The sequence below is a fragment of the Rhineura floridana genome, chromosome 3 (assembly GCF_030035675.1).
Source record: "Rhineura floridana isolate rRhiFlo1 chromosome 3, rRhiFlo1.hap2, whole genome shotgun sequence".
Lineage (NCBI taxonomy): Eukaryota > Metazoa > Chordata > Lepidosauria > Squamata > Rhineuridae > Rhineura > Rhineura floridana.
This window is the reverse complement of record NC_084482.1, coordinates 110952381-110975325: the sequence shown is the minus strand read 5'-3', so window position 1 is coordinate 110975325 and position 22945 is coordinate 110952381. Positions and strand designations below refer to the sequence as shown.

General features: G+C 44.1%; 1 protein-coding gene across 5 annotated transcripts in view; it reads right to left on the bottom strand.

Annotated features, from left to right (window-relative positions):
• Window positions 1-21828, bottom strand: part of HMGXB3 (HMG-box containing 3) — a 58458-nt gene extending 36630 nt beyond the window's left edge. The window contains exons 1-3 of one of the 5 annotated variants that reach the window (XM_061617350.1): window positions 21579-21828; window positions 19397-19496; window positions 6878-7070 (exon numbers count right to left, since the gene is read on the bottom strand). The gene's annotated coding sequence lies outside the window, so the exon portion shown is untranslated. The remainder of the gene's footprint in view (window positions 1-6877; window positions 7071-19396; window positions 19497-21578) is intronic. The other 4 variants (XM_061617353.1, XM_061617348.1, XM_061617351.1 and 1 more) reach the window with 4 other exon arrangements.
• Window positions 21829-22945: the final 1117 nt, after the last annotated feature.

Here is a 22945-nt window from a genome sequence, read left to right as displayed (position 1 = left end):
ACTGGATTGGGTGGCACGGCTAGTGCAACAGCTGCGATCCCTGGGAGACACCCCCCATGAAAGGGGAGTGTGTTTGCCACTGAGAAGAGTCTTCTAGGTGACCGACTGACCGCACAACAGTCCAAATGTGAATGGGGGGAAACTTACCAGGTGCCAAACACAACATGGTGAATTTGAAGCACAACAAAACAGCCATTGTCAGGATTAAAACACAAAGCACCAAACCAGTCAGTGCTGCAAGGTGCAATTCTGTGTCCATGGGGTCAACAGTTCTTATCTTTGTAAATTTAACATGCAGACCAACAAAGCCTGTCTGTTGCAGCAGGAAATGACATGGACACCAAAACATCCATTTTGGAGAACGATGAACCATCCTTCGCCGGAGTCAACCATGGATACTCAATATTTCTAGTGTTCTTAAACAATGAAGGTCATTGTTAGGGAAGCAACGACCATGAAGTTATCATCTCCTTCCCCTCCCCCCCAAAAAATGGAAAGCTCACATAAGATCACAATTAGATCCGGCAAACATACTGGCCCTCTTCACATGTTACAGTCAACAACTGTATTCTGTGTAAGTGGGTACAGAAGTAGTTTGGCTGTTCACTTGTACAGTTATTCACATGCAACATCGCACGAGTGTACATTCTCTGTGATATACACATTTGCTGCCAGAAAAAGAAAATGGCTTCAATGAAACTTATGAAATGTGCCATATCAGCAATTCCCTTTCACTGGAAACAAGGCAAGGCATGCTGGGTCTGTTATACTTCCTGAAACTGTTTCCTGTCAATGGGTACATTAGAAAGAGTTTGTGCAGAATTTGGAATGTGGTTTTACTCTTTTCATTTTTCCTTATTCTTAAGTTTATATAATCCAAACACCAATTGTGAAAGGAAAATACCAACCTGTAATTATCATAATTGGAGTTATTAACATTTTTCATTTATCATTGCCTGTAATTACAGTATGTATGCTTTTTGATGTAGGCTTACATTGAACAATCAAATACATTCCTACAGAGATCAATAGGATGTATTCATCGTTAAATCTGCGAAAGTGCAGACCTAAATATATCAAATGTTTATATATGAAAATATTTCTAGGAGGAGTGGGCTGCATCAAAAACAAGGTGCATAGAAGAGTAAGAAATGAAACAATTCTACCCACATGGTAGACCTGATTCTTTCTCGGGAACATCATGTGTTTCAGTACACAGAACCACACTCAAAATATAAATGTGGGGGAAATTATGTGTCGATTGGGCCTTCCAGGATGATGCTCCCACCGTAACATACTCTGTCCCCCAGAAAACCTTTCCTGTTGTTTGGGAAACAGGAAAGCTCTTGTCTGTAGTTTTTTTGGTTGTTCAATGGAAATGTGTGTAGCTCAGTATAAAAAAGTTGAATTTCGGCACTCATAAAAATATTCCTTGCCTAGAATTTTTTAACTGTAAGTGCATATTTTTGGTGGCTGGCTCTGGTTGTCGGATCTTGGGTATTGTTAGTAATAATAGAAATAAAATTAAATACCAAAAACCTGAAGTCTAACCATCCTGATATACAGTATTAGATGCTGTTGTAGTCTAAACAGGAAGTCCAGCCAACCTGATCTAGATTATTTGGCACCCTGTGCTCCTGCTGGGAGGAAGGACAGGATATAACTCAAATAATAAATACATAAATAACTTATTACAGTCCTACAAGGGAGCCTTGTGGTACCATAAAACCATGTCATGCAGCTCCTTCAGACAGCTGTTTATAATGAAGGGAGCCATTTGCATGCGTTGGGTCTAATTTTGAACATGCGTTGGGTCTAACTTGGATGCATGACAATGGACACAGAAGGTAAGAGCTGCACAGCGAAGAGAAAATTCTGTTTTTTCTCATCACAATCTCTGGATACACAGTGACAAAAAAGAAAAAAAAGGTTGTAGGGGTAGTCACCCCGCCTCTGATTTTGATTCCTGCAAGTGTGAGAAAGAAACCCACTATGATGTTGACATTATCCCTCCTTTTGTTAATCTAATAGAGTGGCCTGTGAGTTAATGGGCCTCTGCATTGCCCATTAAGCTGGTGAATGGGTGTGGGAGATCCTAAGAACATAAGAAGAGCCTGCTGGATCAGGCCAGTGGCCCATCTAGTCCAGCATCCTGTTCTCACAGTGGCCAACCAGGTGCCTGGGGGAAGCCCGCAAGCAGGACCCGAGTGCAAGAACACTCTCCCCTCCTGAGGCTTCCGGCAACTGGTTTTCAGAAGCATGCTGCCTCTGACTAGGGTGGCAGAGCACAGACATCATGGCTAGTAGCCATTGATAGCCCTGTCCTCCATGAATTTGTCTAATCTTCTTTTAAAGCCGTCCAAGCTGGTGGCCATTACTGCATCTTGTGGGAGCAAATTCCATAGTTTAACTATGCGCTGAGTAAAGAAGTACTTCCTTTTGTCTGTCCTGAATCTTCCAACATTCAGCTTCTTTGAATGTCCACGAGTTCTAGTATTATGAGAGAGGGAGAACTTTTCTCTATCTACTTTCTCAATGCCATGCATAATTTTATACACTTCTATCATGTCTCCTCTGACCTGCCTTTTCTCTAAACTAAAAAGCCCCAAATGCTGCAACCTTTCCTCGTAAGGAAGTCGCTCCATCCCCTTGATCATTCTGGTTGCCCTCTTCTGAACCTTTTCCAACTCTATAATATCCTTTTTGAGATGAGGCGACCAGAACTGTACACAGTATTCCAAATGCGGCCGCACCATAGATTTATACAATGGCATTATGATATCGGCTGTTTTATTTTCAATACCTTTCCTAATTATCGCTAGCATGGAATTTGCCTTTTTCACAGCTGCCGCACACTGGGTCGACATTTTCATCGTGCTGTCCACTACAACCCTGAGGTCTCTCTCCTGGTCGGTCACCGCCAGTTCAGACCCCATGAGTGTATATGTGAAATTCAGATTTTTTTGCTCCAATATGCATAATTTTACACTTGCTTATACTGAATTGCATTTGCCATTTTCCCACCCATTCACTCAGTTTGGAGAGATCTTTTTGGAGCTCTTTGCAATCCCTTTTTGTTTTAACAACCCTGAACAATTTAGTGTCGTCAGCAAACTTGGCCACTTCACTGCTCACTCCTAATTCTAGGTCATTAATGAACAAGTTGAAAAGTACAGGTCCCAATACCGATCCTTGAGGGACTCCACTTTCTACAGCCCTCCATTGGGAGAACTGTCCGTTTATTCCTACTCTCTGCTTTCTGCTTCTTAACCAATTCCTTATCCACAAGAGGACCTCTCCTCTTATTCCATGACTGCTAAGCTTCCTCAGAAGCCTTTGGTGAGGTACCTTGTCAAACGCTTTTTGAAAGTCTAAGTACACTATGTCCACTGGATCACCTCTATCTATATGCTTGTTGACACTCTCAAAGAATTCTAATAGGTTACTGAGACAGGACTTTCCCTTGCAGAAGCCATGCTGGCTCTGCTTCAGCAAGGCTTGTTCTTCTATGTGCTTAGTTAATCTAGCTTTAATAATACTTTCTACCAGTTTTCCAGGGACAGAAGTTAAGCTAACTGGCCTGTAATTTCCGGGATCCCCTCTGGATCCCTTTTTGAAGATTGGCGTTACATTTGCCACTTTCCAGTCCTCAGGCACGGAGGAGGACCCAAGGGACAAGTTACATATCTTAGTTAGCAGATCAGCAATTTCACCTTTGAGTTCTTTGAGAACTCTCGGGTGGATGCCATCCAGGCCTGGTGATTTGTCAGTTTTTATATTGTCCATTAAGCTTAGAACTTCCTCTCTCGTTACCACTATTTGTCTCAGTTCCTCAGAATCCCTTCCTGCAAATGTTAGTTCAGGTTCAGGAATCTGCCCTATATCTTCCACTGTGAAGACAGATGCAAAGAATTCATTTAGCTTCTCTGCAATCTCCTTATCGTTCTTTAATACACCTTTGACTCCCTTATCATCCAAGGGTCCAATCACCTCCCTAGATGGTCTCCTGCTTTGAATGTATTTATAGAATTTTTTGTTGTTGGTTTTTATGTTCTTAGCAATGTACTCCTCAAATTCTTTTTTAGCATCCCTTATTGTCTTCTTGCATTTCTTTTGCCAGAGTTTGTGTTCTTTTTTATTTTCTTCATTTGGACAAGACTTCCATTTTCTGAAGGAAGACTTTTTGCCTCTAGGAGCTTCCTTGACTTTGCTCGTTAACCATGCTGGCATCTTCTTGGCCCTGGCGGTACCTTTTCTGATCTGCGGTATGCACTCCAGTTGAGCTTCTAATATAGTGTTTTTAAACAACTTCCAAGCATTTTTGAGTGATGTGACCCTCTGGACTTTGTTTTTCAGCTTTCTTTTTACCAATCCCCTCATTTTTGTGAAGTTTCCTCTTTTGAAGTCAAATGTGACCGTGTTGAATTTTCTTGGCAATTGGCCATTTACATGTATGTTTAATTTAATAGCACTATGGTCACTGCTCCCGATCGGTTCAACAACACTTACATCTCGCACCAGGTCCCGGTCCCCACTGAGGATTAAGTCCAGGGTTGCCGTCCCTCTGGTCGGTTCCATGACCAACCGGTCTAGGGCATAGTCATTTAGAATATCTAGAAACTTTGCTTCTTTGTCATGACTGGAACACATATGCAGCCAGTCTATGTCTGGGTAGTTGAAGTCGCCCATTACTACCACATTTCCTAGTTTGGATGCTTCCTCAATTTCATATCTCATCTCAAGGTCTCCCTGAGCATTTTGATCAGGGGGACGATAGATTGTTCCCAGTATTAAATCCCTCCTGGGGCATGGTATCACCACCCACAACAATTCTGTGGAGGAGTCCACCTCTTTTGGGGTTTCAAGCTTGCTGGATTCAATGCCTTCTTTCACGTATAGAGCGACTCTGCCACCAATACATCCTTCCCTGTCCTTCCAATATAGTTTATATCCAGGGATAACCGTATCCCACTGGTTTTCTCCATTCCACCAGGTCTCCGTTATGCTCACTATATCAATGCTCTTCTCTAAGACCAAGCACTCCAGTTCTCCCATCTTGGTTTGCAGGCTCCTAGCATTAGCGTACAGACACTTGTAAGCAGTCTCTCTCTTCAAGTGTCTTTGGCACTTGTGGTTTGGCCTGTGGTAATTTTGCCCTTCTGAATTGATATCCTGTGCCCCTGCTCTCACAATGCCTACGTCTAGGCCTACCCCTTTTAAAATTTCATCATTTCTTTGGTTTTTATCCCAGGGGGGAGGTTTATTCCGAACTGGACCTTCCTCAGCTCCTGTCGGGTTTCCCCCCTCAGTCAGTTTAAAAGCTGCTCTGACACCTTTTTAATTTTAAGTGCCAGCAGTTTGGTTCCATTCTGGTTCAAGTGCAGCCCGTCCCTTTTGTACAGGCCCGGCTTGTCCCAAAATGTTCCCCAGTGTCTAACAAATCCAAACCCTTCCACCCGACACCATCGTCTCATCCACGCATTGAGACTGCAAAGCTGGGCCTGTCTGGCTGGTCCTGCGCATGGAACCGGTAGCATTTCAGAGAAAGCCACCTTGGAGGTCCTGGCTTTCAGCATCCTACTTAGCAACCTAAATTTTGCTTCCAGGACCTCACGGCTGCATTTCCCCATGTCGTTGGTGCCAACGTGCACCACGACCACTGACTCCTCCCAAGCACTGTCTACCAAACTATCTAAACGACGGGCAATATCCACAACCTTTGCACCAGGTAAGCAAAACACCTTGCGGTCTGCACCACCCATCACACACCCCACTGTCTATGTTCCTAATGATCGAATCACCCACTACAAGGATCCCTCCACCCCCTGGAGATATATCCTCTGCACGAGAGGATAGCTGCTCATCCCCCAAGGAATGGGTCCCTTCTAAGGGATCGTTTCCCTCTTCCTCAGCTGGATGCTCTCCTTCCCTGAGACCATCATTCTCCACGATAGCAGGAGAGCTATCATCCTTGGAATGGGACACTGCTATAACGTCCCTGAAGGCCTCCTCCACACACCTCTCTGCCTCTCTCAGCTTTTCCAGGTCAGCCACCTTGGCCTCAAGTCGTTCCCAGAGAGCCAGGAGCATATTGCACTGAGAGCACACCCACAATTTCTGTCCAACAGGCAGATAGTCGTACATGCTGCAGGCGGTGCAAAACACTGGAAAGCCCCCACACCCCTGCTGGCTTCTTACCTGCATAGTTTTGTTTAAGGTTTATTACATCAATGGGTTGGAAACTGCGGTTTAGTTGAGGTCAGGGAACAGATGGGCAGAGTGGCTCCATTCTGTCTATGGCTATAGCGTAGTGGCAAATTCAGAAGTGTAGGGTCCTTTCATGATAGTCACAGCCACTCACCTCCCCTGCTTTTCACTGCTGAGTTCAGAATGAGATCCTTGTTAATGCCTTCTCCCACAACAACAGACATCCCTACGGGCCAATCTGCATGAAAGAGGAGTGTGTTAGATATTGAGAAGAGTCTTCTCAGTGGCTGACTCACCTTCCTTCACTCTTGATTGGCTCCAATCTGCAGGAAAGGACAAGGAAGCATGTCAGAAGCCTCTTCTCAATGGCTAACACACTCCCCTTTTATGCAGATTGCTTCACAGGATCCTGGAAACAAAGAGACCCTTCTGGGACCCTGCTCAGTAAGGGGTCTAAGACCCACCAGGACCCTGGACGACTACAACCCTGCACATAGGGGTGGCTGTCTGATTACAGCTACCATCATACCTAGCCATGCAAGCTGGGGCTGATGGGATTTGGAGTCCATCCACATCTAGAGAACCACAGCTTAGCCACCCTGGCATAAAACAATCTATAGCTATCAGGGGTTTTGTATTCTCATTTCCGTTAGAGGGAATTCCCACATACCATCTCACCACTTGATACCTCTCACCCATCTTTCCCGCTCTGTCCGTTATGTTGCAGTAACAGGTTCTCCCAGACCATGCAATGGGTCCCTGGATTGTCAAGATTCTGTTGCTGACTCCTTTTCCCTGACCATTTAGAATCCTTTGAGAACATTCCATGATGTCACAACTGCTCAACCAATGGGGCAGGTGCTCTGTAGGCAAGAGGCAGACAATAGTTGACTGTTAGCATACTTTGTCGTCACCAAGACACTCTTTCAAAGATGACATTTCTCTAACTTTATTCCAATGCAGGGGTCAACAAGTTTTTTATACCAGTGGGCACATTTGGATGTTTGAGCAAGTGCCGTGGGCATTCTTTCCTTGCCTCCCCTCTCATCTCTTCTCTCCCCCTCCCGATTGACACACACACACACACACAAGTGACAGAAAGAGAAAAAGTGCATGCACACAAACACTCATGCGTCGCTTTTCCAAGGGTCAAATAATCAACCTGAGCCTTGAAAAGGACATCAAGGTAAGAGAGGAAGTAGGAAACTTCCTCCTTCAGTTCTCTCTCCTGGCTATGCTTAATAGATTTCTACCAACTTCTCCATCCTATGGAGCTTTGGAGGGCCCCGCGCTTGGCGATATAGAGAAGCTGGGCTGCGGTGGGGTTTTTCCTCTATCTTCATAATTTTGATGTAGTTCTTAAATGTTTTTACTTCGAATTCTATTGTTTTCTTACTGAATTTTCACTTTAACCACATGAAACTATGTATAAATTCACTAATAGGCAAAAAATCTTGCGGTTTAATAATGTACCTATAGCCCACAGATATTTCTATCAAACTTTAAAAAGCAGGGAAATTGGGCAGCTATAGTGAATGCACCAGGGGAGCAGGAGACCTGACCTCCTCTCTGAGATATTGTACTGCCCTACAAATTGGTCAAAATGCAAACACCATTTGGGTTGGTCTTTCACAGTCCAATCCACTTGCTGCGTAGCTTGGAAGAATTTGGTAACATGTGCCTCTGAGTATATGGTGAGTGGTGGCAACATCTGCAATCAGCCCAAATAACAGAAACAAGACATGTGCTGTGCTGATCTTGTTTTAGCCGGGAGGAAGCAACATTATTCAGACAGTTGATACAGTTCAGATGGTCACTTTGAATATGTCTGATTTCCTTTGCAATTTTAGTGAAGTTTCCTATAGGAAATCTTTTTCTTTTGTTTCTATTTCTGCGAATATGTGAAGTACAGCAACACTTTGCAAAATTTACACTAAAAAAACTCCAAACATAATAATGGCACTGACTTCTGCAGAATACTCTGCAGTGGACCTCAGGAGTGTCTCAATTTGCACAAGATAAAACAGTGGGAGGTGAAATATATTCTAACAAAATGCTAGGTGTGCTCTATGTTTTTAATTGACCGTGCCTACCTTGCCTTAAATGAAGTGGTTTAAACATAGCAGGCTGAAAACATGCATCCTCTTTTTCCCAACAGCTAGAGTCACTGCTGAAGTAGCAACATATTGGAATCAGTCTGATTTTATATCAAACTACAGTTTCAGATTCAGCTGTTAAAGCACCCAAAATAGAAATAGAACATAACCTCCAATTTGAAACACAAAAGGCTGTCTTCACCATCATATGACACTGACCACTAAAAAGGCTTTGAAATTAATAAAAATAAATTTGACACAGATTTCTGGGATGAATAATGAGGAAAATAAAATGTTCTAGTTTAGATTCTCTGTACAAACAGTAGTAACACAGAAAAGAAGCAAAGTAAGAACACCAGCAAACATACAAAAATATAATTCTCCATCTTTGGAGATGGCAGGTGTTGCTACCACTCACCATATGTTCAGAGGCACATGTTACCAAATTCTTCCAAGCTACACAGCAAGTGGATTGGACTGTGAAAGACCAACCCAAATGGTGTTTGCATTTTGACCAATTTGTAGGGCAGTACAATATCTCAGAGAGGAGGTCAGGTCTCCTGCTCCCCTGGTGCATTCACTATAGCTGCCCAATTTCCCTGCTTTTTAAAGTTTGATAGAAATATCTGTGGGCTATAGGTACATTATTAAACCGCAAGATTTTTTGCCTATTAGTGAATTTATACATAGTTTCATGTGATTAAAGTGAAAATTCAGTAAGAAAACAATAGAATTCGAAGTAAAAACATTTAAGAACTACATCAAAATTATGAAGATAGAGGAAAAACCCCACCGCAGCCCAGCTTCTCTATATCGCCAAGCGCGGGGCCCTCCAAAGCTCCATAGGATGGAGAAGTTGGTACCACCGGCTGGGCCAAGGAAGTGATAAATGCCTCCTTGAGTGAGGGAGTAGTCCCTAGTAGTCTCAAGGAGGCAGTAGTGAGACCTCTTTTAAAGAAACCTTCCTTAGACCCAGATAACTTGAACAATTATAGACCGGTGGCGAATGTCCCCTTTTTGGGCAAGGTTCTGGAGCGGGTGGTCACCGGTCAACTCCAGGTGCTCTTGGATGAGACCGATTATCTGGATCCGTTTCAATCCAGTTTTAGGCCTGGTTTTGGCACTGAAACAGCCTTGGTCGCCCTGTATGATGACCTCTGTCAGGAGAGGGACAGAGGGAGTGTGACTCTGTTGATTCTCCTTGATCTCTCAGCGGCGTTTGATACCATTGACCATGGTATCCTTCTGGGAAGACTCACGGAGTTGGGAATTGGAGGCACTGCCTGGCAGTGGTTCCGCTCCTACTTGGCGGATCGTCGCCAGAAGGTAGTACTTGGGGAACATTGCTCGACACCTTGGACTCTCCATTGTGGAGTCCCTCAGGGGTCGGTTTTGTCCCCCATGCTTTTTAACATCTACATGCAGCCTCTGGGTGCCGTCATCAGGAGTTTTGGAGTGCGTTGCCACCAGTACACAGATGACACGCAGCTCTGTTTCTCCTTTTCATCTTCTACAGGTGAGTCTGTGGATGTGCTGAATCACTGCCTGACCGCGATAATGGACTGGATGAGAGCTAATAAACTGAGACTCAATCCAGACAAGACTGAGACACTTGGTGAATGCCTTCCCTGCCCAGATGGTGGATGTTTACCCTGTTTTAGATGGGGTTACACTCCCCTTGAAGGAACAGGTTCGTAGTCTTGGAGTTCTTTTCGATCCTTCCTTGTCTCTTGAGGCGCAAGTGGCCTCAGTGGCAAGGAATGCATTCTACCACCTTCGGTTGGTAGCCCAGCTACGCCCCTATCTGGACAGGGATGACCTCGCCTCAGTTGTTCATGCTCTGGTAACTTCTAGGTTGGATTACTGTAATGCGCTCTACATAGGGCTGCCCCTGAAGACAGTTCGGAAGCTTCAGCTAGTGCAAAATGCAGCAGCCAGACTGCTGACGAGGACCAGCCGGTCAGCGCATATAACACCTGTTCTGGCCCGTTTGCACTGGCTACCCATTTGTTTCCGAGCCAGATTCAAGGTGCTGGTTTTGACCTATAAAGCCTTACATGGCATGGGACCGCAGTATCTTGTGGAACGCCTCTCCCGCTATGAACCGACCCGGTCACTTCGCTCAGCATCTAAGGCCCTCCTCCAGGTACCAACCCATCAGGAAGCCCGGAGGACAGTTACTCGATCTAGGGCCTTTTCTGTAGTGGCCCCCGAACTGTGGAACAGCCTCCCCGAAGAAGTACGCCTGGCGCCGACGCTTCTATCTTTTCGGCACCAGGTTAAGACCTGGCTATGCTCCCAGGCATTTTAAGCGTTTAATGTTATAATTTTAAATCTTTTTTGTTTGCTGTTTATGTTTACTGTTGGTAGGTTGATTTTATTGTTATATTCTGTATTTTAATCTTTTGTACACCGCCCAGAGAGCCACTCGCTATGGGCGGTTTAAAAATGAAATAAATAAATAAAATAAAATAAATAAAATAGCTGTCCAATTTCCCTGCTTTTTAAAGTTTGATAGAAATAGGTGTGGGCTATAGGTACATTCTTAAACCGCAAGGTTTTTTGCCTATTAGTGAATTTCCCTGCTTTTAATCCAGGAGGTGGGATCCTGTGCAAATTAGCACCAGCAGTAACAGAAATAGTTCAGCAGTGATGTTATATTACCATCAAGAATGCTTTTACTTTTACAAGAGGGTCTTGGCTTAGTGGCAGAGAACATGCTTTGCATGCAAAAGTCCCCACATTCAATACCCAGCATCTCCAATTAGGGCTGGGAGAGATCCTTATCTGAAATCTTATCAGTCAATACTGAGCTAGGGACGTCTATTGTTATAGGAGAAGGCATTAAAAAGGATCTTATTCTCAACGCAGCAGCAAAAAAAGAAGGAGGGGCATGGCTGTGACTATCATGAAGAGACCCTGCACTTTTTAATTTGCTACTGCACTACTGGTCACAAACAGAAAAACCACTTGGCCACCTCATTAGTGTAATATGGTATTACACTAACTGCAAATGTTTGATGCCCCTGCAAATGTTTGATGAAGACCTTCTGTTCTCTGCAAAAGATGAAAAGGAAAATGCCTCTTCCCTATACAGCAAAGGCTTTCACAAAAGTGGAAAGTAGTGGTCAACACAGCGGCCAACACAGCACTAATTTCAGATGGGGGCTTCAACACAGGACTAATTTCAGATAGTGAGTGAGTGAAAGAGATTTAAGATTAAACAACCAAGAACTAAATTCAAGATTAAAGTGCTGAAAACAAAGAGTCGCATCAAATCTCAAAATAACTACAGCAATGTTATGAGCACAGGTCAAACAGCCACACACACTTCAAACAAAAAGCATTTGAGCGTTTGTCATTTATAAACCCATTTAAGGATTTATACCACCAGCATCAACCCAAACACAAGAAGCCTCAACTTTTCTCCCATGAGTGGGAAAGCAATGATCCCTCCACCCATTGCCGCCCTGGGCTCCTTCTAGGAGGAATGGTGGGATATAAATTTAATAAATTAAAGAAATAAATGTGCTGCTACAGTCAATTTAAAAGTTCTTTTCAAAAAAGAAAAAACACAAGACCAAAACCAAGAGACTGAACAACACTGGACTACACTTCAGGGTTGTCATACACAACTCCCTCTCAGCTCCCCCCCAATATCTGTACAGCCATACTAGGCTACTTTGCAGGGTTGCTGTAACATGGCTGCTGTAACCTATTTATTTATTTATTTATTAAATTTATTAGTCGCCCATCTGGCTGTCAGTCCAGCCACTCTGGGCGATGTACAAAATAAAAACATACGAATACATTAAAACATTAAAAATCTCAACAATAATAAAACCTAACCCAACCTATGCATTCTCCAGCACTATATCCACCCCTCCCCACTGCTCCACTATGCATATACTAATGGGGTGTGTGTGTGTGTGTGTGTGTGTGAGTGTATGAGTGAGTTTTAAGATCCAAAAACTAAATTCAGGATTAAAGTGTTACAAACAAAGAGTCTCATACAATCTCAAAATAACTACAACAATGTTATGAGCACAGGTCAAACAGCCACGCACACTGCGAACAAAAAGTATTTGAGCTTTTGTCATTTATAAACCCATTTAAGGATAGGGGATGGCCGGGCGATTGAGCCAGTGGAAACAGCAGGCTGCGGGAGACAGCGGGGGTGGGAACACACACACACATCACCGTCACTCACCTCCATTCTGCTGCTGCCTTCTCCATCATCCTTGCCCTGTGCCTTTCTCCCTCCACCATCCATTTTTCTCTTTCTCTCTCTCCTAACTGGCTGTCCATTTCCTCCCTCGTGCTTCCTTACACAGAGCACGGGGGAAGAGCAACACTGACCAGAAGGCCAGTGGGAGTCACATGTAGGGCTGCTTATTCCAATTCCACAAATCCAGGCAGGCTGATTTGCATATTATGCAAATTATAAATTAGTTGCATAATTTGCATAGTATGCAAATAATGTCCTGATTAGGCAAATTAATCATATTAAAAGTTGCATTGTCCAGTTTTGTTTTGTGCCTAGCAATTACCACCAAAAACTGGGGGAGGATTTGAAGATTTAAAAAAATCCTTCATTTTCAACCTTAAATGCCTATTATGGAATATTTATTTATTAAGAGGATTTATATCCTGCCTTTCCACTGTTAAAAACGGAGTTCAGGGCAGCTTACAAACAATGTAAAAACAATAAGAACATAACAAACATAAAACAAGTCAATGCAGCACTATAAAAATCATACAACTTTTAACGCAGATAGAAATCAAGATTTCAATATTATCAGCTCTGTCACTCATCTTATCTAAAGGGAGCATGTCTGAGCATGTAAGAAGTGTCTTTAGTACACCGATTCTCACATATCTGATCAGAGAGAGGGGAAATGGAGCCTTCTATGATAAAGGCTAGAACATGATGGAGACCTGGGTGATGGCACCTTTTTTTAAAAAGAAAATAAAAATGCAGTGAATTCTAGAGACCTGGCAAGCTGTGGTAGCATTAGACAGGGTAGCTGTTCCATTCCTTAAGGGGGGGTTACACCCCCCACTGCATTGAATATATGCATAGAGAGAGGGAGCGCCTCTGTGTGTATGTATATATATACACATGCGTGTAGGTATACGTGCACACACACACACACATCCATCCCTGGGGAGATGGAAGTAGGGTGATCTTTGGTGGAGAGATGCCTGCCAGTCATTTTGAAGAAGGGTATGTATCAAAAAATACTTTTTAGCCTTTTCTGAATTGCTGAACAGAGGCTCTGTCACGCAACAAGGTGAGTGAGGCTGCATTCCAATGCAACTTTACTTAGGAGTAAGCACCATTTAACAAGGTGGGTACAGAGCTGAAAAATGCAAATGCTAGTATCACTGCCTTTTCTACAGAGAGGTTTGCTTTTACATCTTGTATCTGTTCACGGGAGGGAGTGTTTAGTGGAATCGAACCCTTTTATTCCATCCTCCATGATGACAGGCAGACCCTCCCATTGCATTCACCACTTAAGACACATATCCTGAGAAACAGGCAACTGAGATGAAAGCTGCTTCTCCTTGCTGACGCACCCAGAAAATGTACGGGTAAGGGGTGGAGCAGCTGCATGTGTTGATCAAGTGGGCATGTGCAGTTTTCTAACCTGCTAGATTCTGCAGATGCAGCAGGCAAGCAGACTAAAATTCTTCATTTTTCCAGGACAACTGTGGTGTCTCTCATTGGCTAAGAACAATGGAAGGCAGGAATTAGGGTTGCCAGGTCAGAAGCATCCCAAACCCTGAAAATTCAGGGGTGGGCCAGAGGAGGTACTCCTGAGTGATGTCAGGGGGTGCGCCTGAGTGATGTCACAGGGATGGGCCCTAGTGCTGCCATTAAGCATGACACATTAAGATCAATCACAGTTGTGTAGAGCATACAATGAAAAAAAAACATTTTTCTGATTGAAAATTAAGATAGAAATCTTAGCTAAAATATGAAGCCCGGGTAGGGAACATTCAATCTAGCCCATTTGCTTTCAGCAAGAAGGGTTTAAGTGCCCCCAGGCCAGTCACCAGAAGGCCATTGTAGGAAGAAAGGAGCCTAGTGTTGTGGAGATGTTAGATGGGAACACTCAGGAGTAAAGATGGATGTCCCCAAAGGCAGCAATTCTAAACACACTTACTAATGGACTAAGCACCACAGAACTCAACAAGACTTACTTCTGAGTAGATATAGTATGGATTGTGATGTTGGTAAACCTTGACTAGGGATCCTCTGCAAAGACATCCATATCTAAACAGGGTTGGCAACCCCCTGCCTGCAGTGCCCTGCCCGCATCTTTTAACATGGCTGCTCCAAAATTCTTAACAGATTTGACCCTTCAGAAAGAGGTCTGAGAAATGAGTAAGAGTAAGAAGATTCTCTACCCTTTCTGTCTACCTTGTGGACTGCTATAAACTCACTTTGACAGCCAACGCAGTTCCAGTAAGCAATAATGGACAGAGAGAAAACACACATGGTTTGGTCTACTTTCATAAGCAGCAGCTTGGGAACAACAGTTGCAGCCACACTTCCAAATATATGAATTCTCTTTTACCACTATTGGGCAAACTGTCATGCAACCAACAAGGTGCATCACCAGTGGGTTTAAGGGGGTTGTTCTGAGCACATGGAACCACTGCTGTTGCTTCTATGGCTGTAACAGAGTGAGGTTAAAGATAAGTGAAATGCAAACAGAAAAAACAACAACACAAAAGCCAGTAACACTTTCCTAAATGCAATACCATACCAACAAAAAAGATTCCTATGAATAAGGCAGAAAACTCCGCATCCCACAACCAGTCAGGATTCCTAACCAAAAACCAAAACTAAAAAAATCCTAGCAGCCAGTCAGCCAAGGTCACAGAAATCCCCATGCAGCACAACCTGACCTGGGGACTTCAGTTAACGCAGAATGCTGCAGCACGATTGTTGACATGAGTGAGATCCTATCAGCACATTACACCTCTGCTCTGAAATCAGCATTGGTTGCTGATTTGCTACAAGGCCAAGTTCAAGATGTGCTTTCCATGTTATGGGTTCCACATAGTACTTGTTCTGCCCTTGTAAGAAATCAGTCCTGTAAAGTGGCAGCACCTATGCTTTGGAACTCCTTGCCTATTGACATTAGTCAGACGCCTCTTTTCAGCACCTGCTAAAAACAGTTTTCTTGAGGCAAGCCTCTCCAGGCATGTAGAAGCTATTGTGTTTTTAAATCTGTTTTTAACTCGTTGGTTTTATTATTTTGAACTTTTTAAAATATCTGTCCTTAACGCTTTTGCCAATAATTTTATTGTTTTAAGTCTTTCTGTAAACACCTTTGAGATTTTTTACACTAAAGTGGTATATAAATGTTGTAAATAAAAATACATCAATAAATGTTGGAGTCACTGTGGCCCTTGAGTCTCTTCCCACTTTTAGGAACCAAGGAATCTGCCTTATACTGACTCAGGGCACTTTGTACCTTCTAACTCAGTACTCATGACATGGACTAGCATTGGTTCTCCAGGATTCCAGGCAATAGTCTTTTCCAGGAATTGAATTTTGGACCTTGTATGCAAAGCATATGCCCTAACGATGAGCTACAACCCTCCCCCTGTTTAAAAAAGTATCTTTTAAAAATTTTCTTTGCAATTCACTCTTGAATGCACATCATACCTACAACATTTATTTATAGCACATTCAACACCCATTTGAAGCACATGAATCCCACCACAGAATCATGGGAATTTTCATTTGTTAAGGGTGGTGAGAACTATAACTGTGAGGGGGAAACTACACTTCTCAGGATTCTTTAGGCGAAGTCATGGGCTTTAAATGTGAGTTGGATGTGCTTTAAATGTGTTGATCTACTTAATCAACTTTGTCTGCATGTAAATCGTTTTAATTAATTTTTCAAAATGGAAATGAGCTATAAAGTATACTGGGTGACCATGTGCTACTCACCATCTCTCAGCCTATCCTCCCCTCAAGATGAAAACAACAGAGTACCATGACCACCCCAAGGAAGAAGGGCACACTTAAAATGTAGAGAAAAAATCATCTACAACCATAGTGTGAAATCAAATACTTATTGGGACACAGTATGAAGAAATATTTATATAAACATGACTATCAAATATGTTTATTAATTACACAATCTGTAAAGATATTTATAGTGCAATCCAATGTTTGTTTACTCAGAAGCAAGTCCCAATGTATTCAATGGGGCTTACTAAACTGGGAAGTGTGCAGAGAACTACAGCCTCAATTGATAAGGAACTTGTTTTTTCAATTCAACAAGCCTTTTAAGCTGAGACCTTATCCCAGTCTGAGTCTGTGTTGGAATTGCTTTTTAATATGTTTTAAGCATTGTTGTTGTTTTAAAAAAATGTTTTTAAAGCTTTTTAAAAATGTTTTCAAAGATGTTTTAATAGATTTTAAAGTCTGTTTCTTATGATGTTTTAAAGTGCTTATAGTACTTTTAAGAACATAAGAACATAAGAAGAGCCTGCTGGATCAGGCCAGTGGCCCATCTAGTCCAGCATCCTGTTCTCACAGTGGCCAACCAGGTGCCTGGGGGAAGCCCGCAAGCAGGACCCGAGTGCAAGAACACTCTCCCCGTCCTGGGCTCCTACTGGGAGGAAGGGCAGGATATAAATCAAATAATAAATAAACTTCATTCACCCAACCCAAAATTTAGAATCATGCCTCTTTAGGCTGTTTTCCAACTGTTTATTCTTGCTTTATGGTTATTGGATTTTAAAGGGATTTATTTCTTGTTGTGAGTTGCCTTGGTTTCCAATCACCAACCCAATCACAGAGTTGTTGGAAAGACTCCATACACACACTGCAGATGTATAAATACATACAGCCCATATAATACTTTATTGTCACACCACTTGGTCATTGCAAAAAATCAGTATTAATTTTAAACAAATCAGTATTAGTTTCCTACATAATAAAAAACTGTAATACCTAAGTAAGCCCTGCCTAATTGCTTTAAAACAGGACTGGAGAAGAACAGAAAGAAAGTCCCCCCCCTCCACTTTTTAACTCTTTCCCACTCACCTCCCATCTGCTGCTGCTTTCTCCCTCCATTTTTGGCCATTTTCTCTCTCTCTCTCTCTCTCTCTCTCTCTCTCTCTCTCTTCCTCACACAGAGCAAGCTCAGCAGAAGGCCAGTGTGAGTCACATCTCTGTTGCCCACCAATCACAGGAGCAGACTTCCTCTCTCTCTCTCTCTCTCTTGCTTCCTCACACAGAGCAAGCTCAGCAGAAGGCCAGTGTGAGTCACATGTCTGTTGCCCACCAATCACAGGAGCAGACTTCCCCTGCTTCCTCCAAGTAACTGGAAGGGGAGGGGGAGGGGGAAGGGGAAGGGGAGGGGGAAGGGGAGTGAAACGAAAGAAGTCTTTCTTCTGCGCATGACAGAGCTTGGAAAAGTTACTTTTTTGGACTACAACTCCCATCAGCCCACTCCAGTGGCCATGCTGGCTGGGGCTGATGGGAGTTGTAGTTTAAAAAAGTAACTTTTCCAAGCTCTGCGCATGCAGTACGTTATAATCCACTCTAATGCATTTTTAATCAATTAATTAAAAATAAACCATGCCATTTTTTAATTTAAACCTAGTACAGATGAAGTACTGTGTTTGGGGCAAGCTCGGGCTATTGATTAGGGATACCTTAGAGTCATCTCTGAGTTGTAATCAAGGACAACAGATTATGTCAATTTCAAGAAAAAAAAGTCCACACGGCTTCTAGTTTTTTTTCCTCCCGTTTTTCATTTTAACCTGTGGATTCTCCGGGGGGGGGGGGTGTTTGTGTATCACCAAGAAAACTTCCAGAGTTGTAGAGCAAGCGATTCTGAATCCAACAGCATAAGCCTTGTACGTTTTTGTTTTGAATTGGGACTATACAAAGCACCAGAAAGGAGTGTGTGTGGGGGGGGGGGGTATTTTCATTTAACATGGTAGAATGCGAAAAATCACTACTGACTACAGTATACAGCCCCTCTTGTGGCTGTATAATGTAAATACATTTAGGCTGTGTGTATGATATTGTAATTTAAAGGTGTAATTTTAATTTTGCTAATTGTTTATGTCACTACTATTGCCATTACATTCAGTGATATACGGGAATTACGATTTACGAGTAACATTAGTACAAAAACATTACTAAGGATTCTGTATGGTCTGGTACGGGAGGAGGTCCATGGGGGGTGACACCATGAGTTACCGGGTGACACCAACCCTAGTGACGCCACTGGAGGAGCCTGCACCTGTCTTGCCATCTTCCTGTCAATGGCCATGCAGATTCCTTTTTTAATCTTCTGCCAAAAAAAGGGGGGCCTTCTCAGACAAGCTTGCATATGTCAGTGATAAGTACATGCCTTCCCTCCAGCTTGCAGTCTGGAAAATACAGTACAAAAGGAAAGGGGATGGAGAGGCAGGAGGACAAAATTAAACCAGACAATATTCCGCAGTAACAGCGTTCATAGAAAGACCCACTGGAACAGAGTGGTGTCAGAGGGAAAGCAAATGGTCACTGGTGACAGTGCCAATAAAGTTGTCCCACTCTAGGCGGAGGGGCAACAAACAAATCCAATGCACACAAACCCCATATATGGAGACATCAATGACTATTTGGGTAGATGTTTGAGGGGGGCCCATGACAAGCATTGGTGGCAAGTTCCACTTCCACATAAATAGATACGCAATCTCCATGGAGCCTGCAGCTCTATAAAGCAGCCTAGAGAAAAAAGATGAACACCACCACCTTGGGTTTGACTTTGATGGTCTTATAGGCCACTTCCAAGTCCACTATTCTAGGGGTATATGCCCACCAACACTATCACCCTGGATAGAAAAAAGCCAACACTGTGGGTGCTTCCTTGCAGTTGCAATTTTCAAGTGGGATTCAATAACATACCATCAAATTATGTTTGTGCAGTTAAAAATGCTTTGGAGGACTGCCTCTTATAGTCAGAGGAAGGCAGTACAAAGAGCTAATAAAGGGATAGGATCATTTTTCTTTGCAAGTGCTGATCTAAATTTTGGCTCCAATGGGCATCATTTTGTCCATTTACCTTTTCAACAGGGTCCAGGGCGGGGAACACAGGCAGCTCCTCCCCAATCTCCGAGCCGTGAGATTTCCAGGGTCCCTGCGCTCATCCAGGGTTTGGTTTCCTTTCGGAAGACAGTTAGCGGAGACTGCGGTGTCTTTATGAAATATGGTTTATTTACACACGGCACCCAAAAAGCCATGGTGCGGAGGGCCAGTCTCTCTGCATGCCTCCTGTCCCCAGCCTTTCTCTAGACACACTCTCAAACAAACTTCTCCTAGCCACCAGGAAGGGGGAGAAGGCTCTCCTTAAGTGTTTCAATAATAAAAGGAACTTCTGGGCCCATTTCACCAGTTGCTGGGCAACTAAATAGGCCCATTAACTACCTGGCCACTCTATTTGGTTAACAAAAGAAATTCATCTGGCCAGCATAGAGAGTTTCTTTGCCCCCAGGTGCAAGTCTCCAAATCAGAGGTTGGAAAGGGGGCCCACAGGAATCATCCTACCCAACCCCCACGTTTCTTCTTCCATGGCACTGAAACCCCCAACCCCCCATAAGTCACAGTGGGTCCCCCAAGCATGCCCGGGCAACCAGCAGGGAGGGGTGCAGCTAAAGGCCCCCTCTTTTTGTTTGCGTTTGGGGTTTTTTTAATCCCCTTTTTCTACTTGATGAGCTTTTTCCCTGACAGCATGTTTCTTCTTCCATGGCGCTGAAACCCCCAACCCCCCATAAGTCGCAGAGGGTCCCCCAAGCGTGACCAGCAGGGAGGGTGCAGCTAAAGGCCCCCTTTTTGTTTGCGTTTGGGGTTTTTTTAATCCCCTTTTTCTACTTTATGAGCTTTTTCCCTGACAGCATGTTTCTTCTTCCATGGCTCTGCAAACCCCCATAAGTCGCAGAGGGAGCCCCAAGCATGCCCAGGTGACCAGCAGGGAGGGGTGCAGCTAAAGGCCCCCTCTTTTTGTTTGCAGTTGGTTTTTTTTATCCCCTTTTTCTACTTGATGAGCTTTTTCCCTGACAGCATGTTTCTCCTTCCATGGCACGGAAACCCCCAACCCCTCATAAGTCGCAGAGGGTCCCCCAAGCGTGACCAAGTGACCAGCAGGGAGGGGTGCAGCTAAAGGCCCCCTCTTTTTGTTTGCATTTGGGGTTTTTTTAATCCCCTTTTTCTACTTGATGAGCTTTTTCCCTGACAGCATGTTTCTTCTTCCATGGTGCTGCAAACCCCAACCCCCCAAAAGTCACAGGGGGACCCCCAAGCATGCCTGGGCAACCAGCAGGGAGGGGTGCAGCTAAAGGTCCCCTCTTTCTGTTTGCATTTGGGTTTTTTTAATCCCCTTTTTCTACTTGATGAGCTTTTTCCCTAACAGCATGTTTGTTCTTCCATGGGGCTGCAAACCCCAACCCCCCAAAAGTCACAGAGGGTCCCCCAAGCATGTCCAGGTGACCAGCAGGGAAGGGTGCAGCTAAAGGCCCCCTCTTTGTGTTTGCAGTTGGGTTTTTTTGCTGTTTGCTGCTTGGTTTTTTCAAAGTGGGACACCCAAGCAGCCACGGAATGAGGGTGGAGGGAGAAGCCTGCAATGCTGCAATGGTTTTTTTGCCTGGATGACACTAAACTAAGAGCAGAGAAGAGGAGAATAGCACCCCCCAGTGTCGGCAGAAATCAATCCCGCTGCAAAAAGGAGCATTTAAAGTGTGGATCCAGGGCCCCATGTAAACAGGGCCAGATAAAAACTAGTACTTGAGGACACAAGATACTGACTACCACAAGTTGTAGCAAAGGCCGCCAACTGGTAAGGCTTTAAAAGATGATTAGACAAGTTCACGGATGAGAAGGCTATCAATGGCTACACTTCCAGTATGAGAGGAAGTAAATCACTAACCACCAGCTGCTGGCAAGCAACCAGCAGGAGAGCGCTATTTTGCTCAGCTCCTGCTTCTGGGCTTCTCCTAAGTATCTGGGCTGGATAGACATTTGGGCTGCCGCCGCAGGGCTTTTATGTTCCGTATGTGAGTGACATTTCTCACTTCCCCACCTGACACCCTCGCGTCGGCACCTAGCGCTGTTGCCAATAGCCTCCACAGCGGCACCGCCCCTGCCCCCTATGCCGGTGCTGCTGTTATATTAAAATACGAAAAGGCGAAAGCAGAAGACCGATAAGCCTTGCACTGCACGGGCTTCCATGGACAGCGCGCGCCAAGACTTACTTGAAGGCGCGGGACGAGTGGGTCGTATCCCAACAGAGAACTCCGCCGCCCGCGCATACCGAGGAGCACGGCCAGGCCGCTCCGCTCACACCCTCCTAGGAACCTACAGAGACTAAGAACACGGGACGTCTCAGTAATTATGCCTTGCTAGGACTATCCAGACTGTAGCTTATGCAGAGTGCCGTGCCGGAAGTTCTTCGACAAGTTCTTCCTGTGTTCATAGGTCACCAGATCGTCGAACCTTTGGGCGAAGTGGGATACGGAGAGATATACTGAATGACAGTCATAGGCTAAGACCATAGAGTTCAGATAACTGGGAAGTAGAACCAGGAGACTTATCTAGGAAGGGAGAGAAAACTATAGAGTCATATCGCGTTGCTTGTAGAAGGGAGGTGGATGTTCTAGTAACCGGTATCTTGTACAAATGAAGGCACGTTCGTCTTCGACGGCGGGATGCATGGTACCGAAGATCAAGGGGGTTACTTTTGAAGGATATTAAAATAGCATCGAATTAAGTCGTCTCTCCACTTTAGCAAGGGACAATTAACTATTTTTTCCTCAAGATAGCAGATAAAAAGCCAAGTATCTGTTTAGGCAGAGCGGGACCGTGTGTGTGTGGGGGGGGGTAATGGACGTGTGCCTTTATTAATTTATTTGGTGGAATTTTATTTTGAAATAAAGTTTAAAAATACAGGGAACAAAAGAGAACCAACAACGCACAAAAATGCAACAAGACTCCTAATAAAGGAATAAAGAACCTTTATGTTAACAATTCTTAGGCTGCAATCCAATACCCAATTGAGCATACTTCTGAGTAGAAATGTATTAGATTGCAGCCTTAGTGTATTATGATTGTGGCACATCTAGAGGAAGACAGCCAAATAAGAAGCTCATGGGCAGAGCAATTCAACTCACGTGAAGCCAGTAGAAGGGGTGCTGGTGGAGGAGGAGCCGGCGGGCATCCATTTCCCGTTCAGGAGCTCCTGGGGTAGCAGAACCGGAAAGAAAAAGCCAGCACTCACAAATACCCCTACCATCAAGTAAGCATTCCCCATTGACTTGCATTAGAATTATTTTCTCAGACCGGCCTTTTTCTCAGCATAATTTTGGCCCGGATTGGGACCCGCTGGAGCAGTTCAAACAGGAGTTAGATGTTGCATAAGCCCCCCCCCCAGCCCCTCCTCCAACATTGCCCTGGATTGCTCCTTTTTCTGCCCTTACGCCAGCACCCTTTCCGTCGGGCTAGGCTTCCTCAGTGGACCCCCGGCTGGACTGGCAGGGTCCCAACTCTGCCGGCGTATCCAGGATCCTGCCAGCTCAGCCGGGGATCTGCTATATCCAACTTCTCTCAGCCCAGCATAAATATG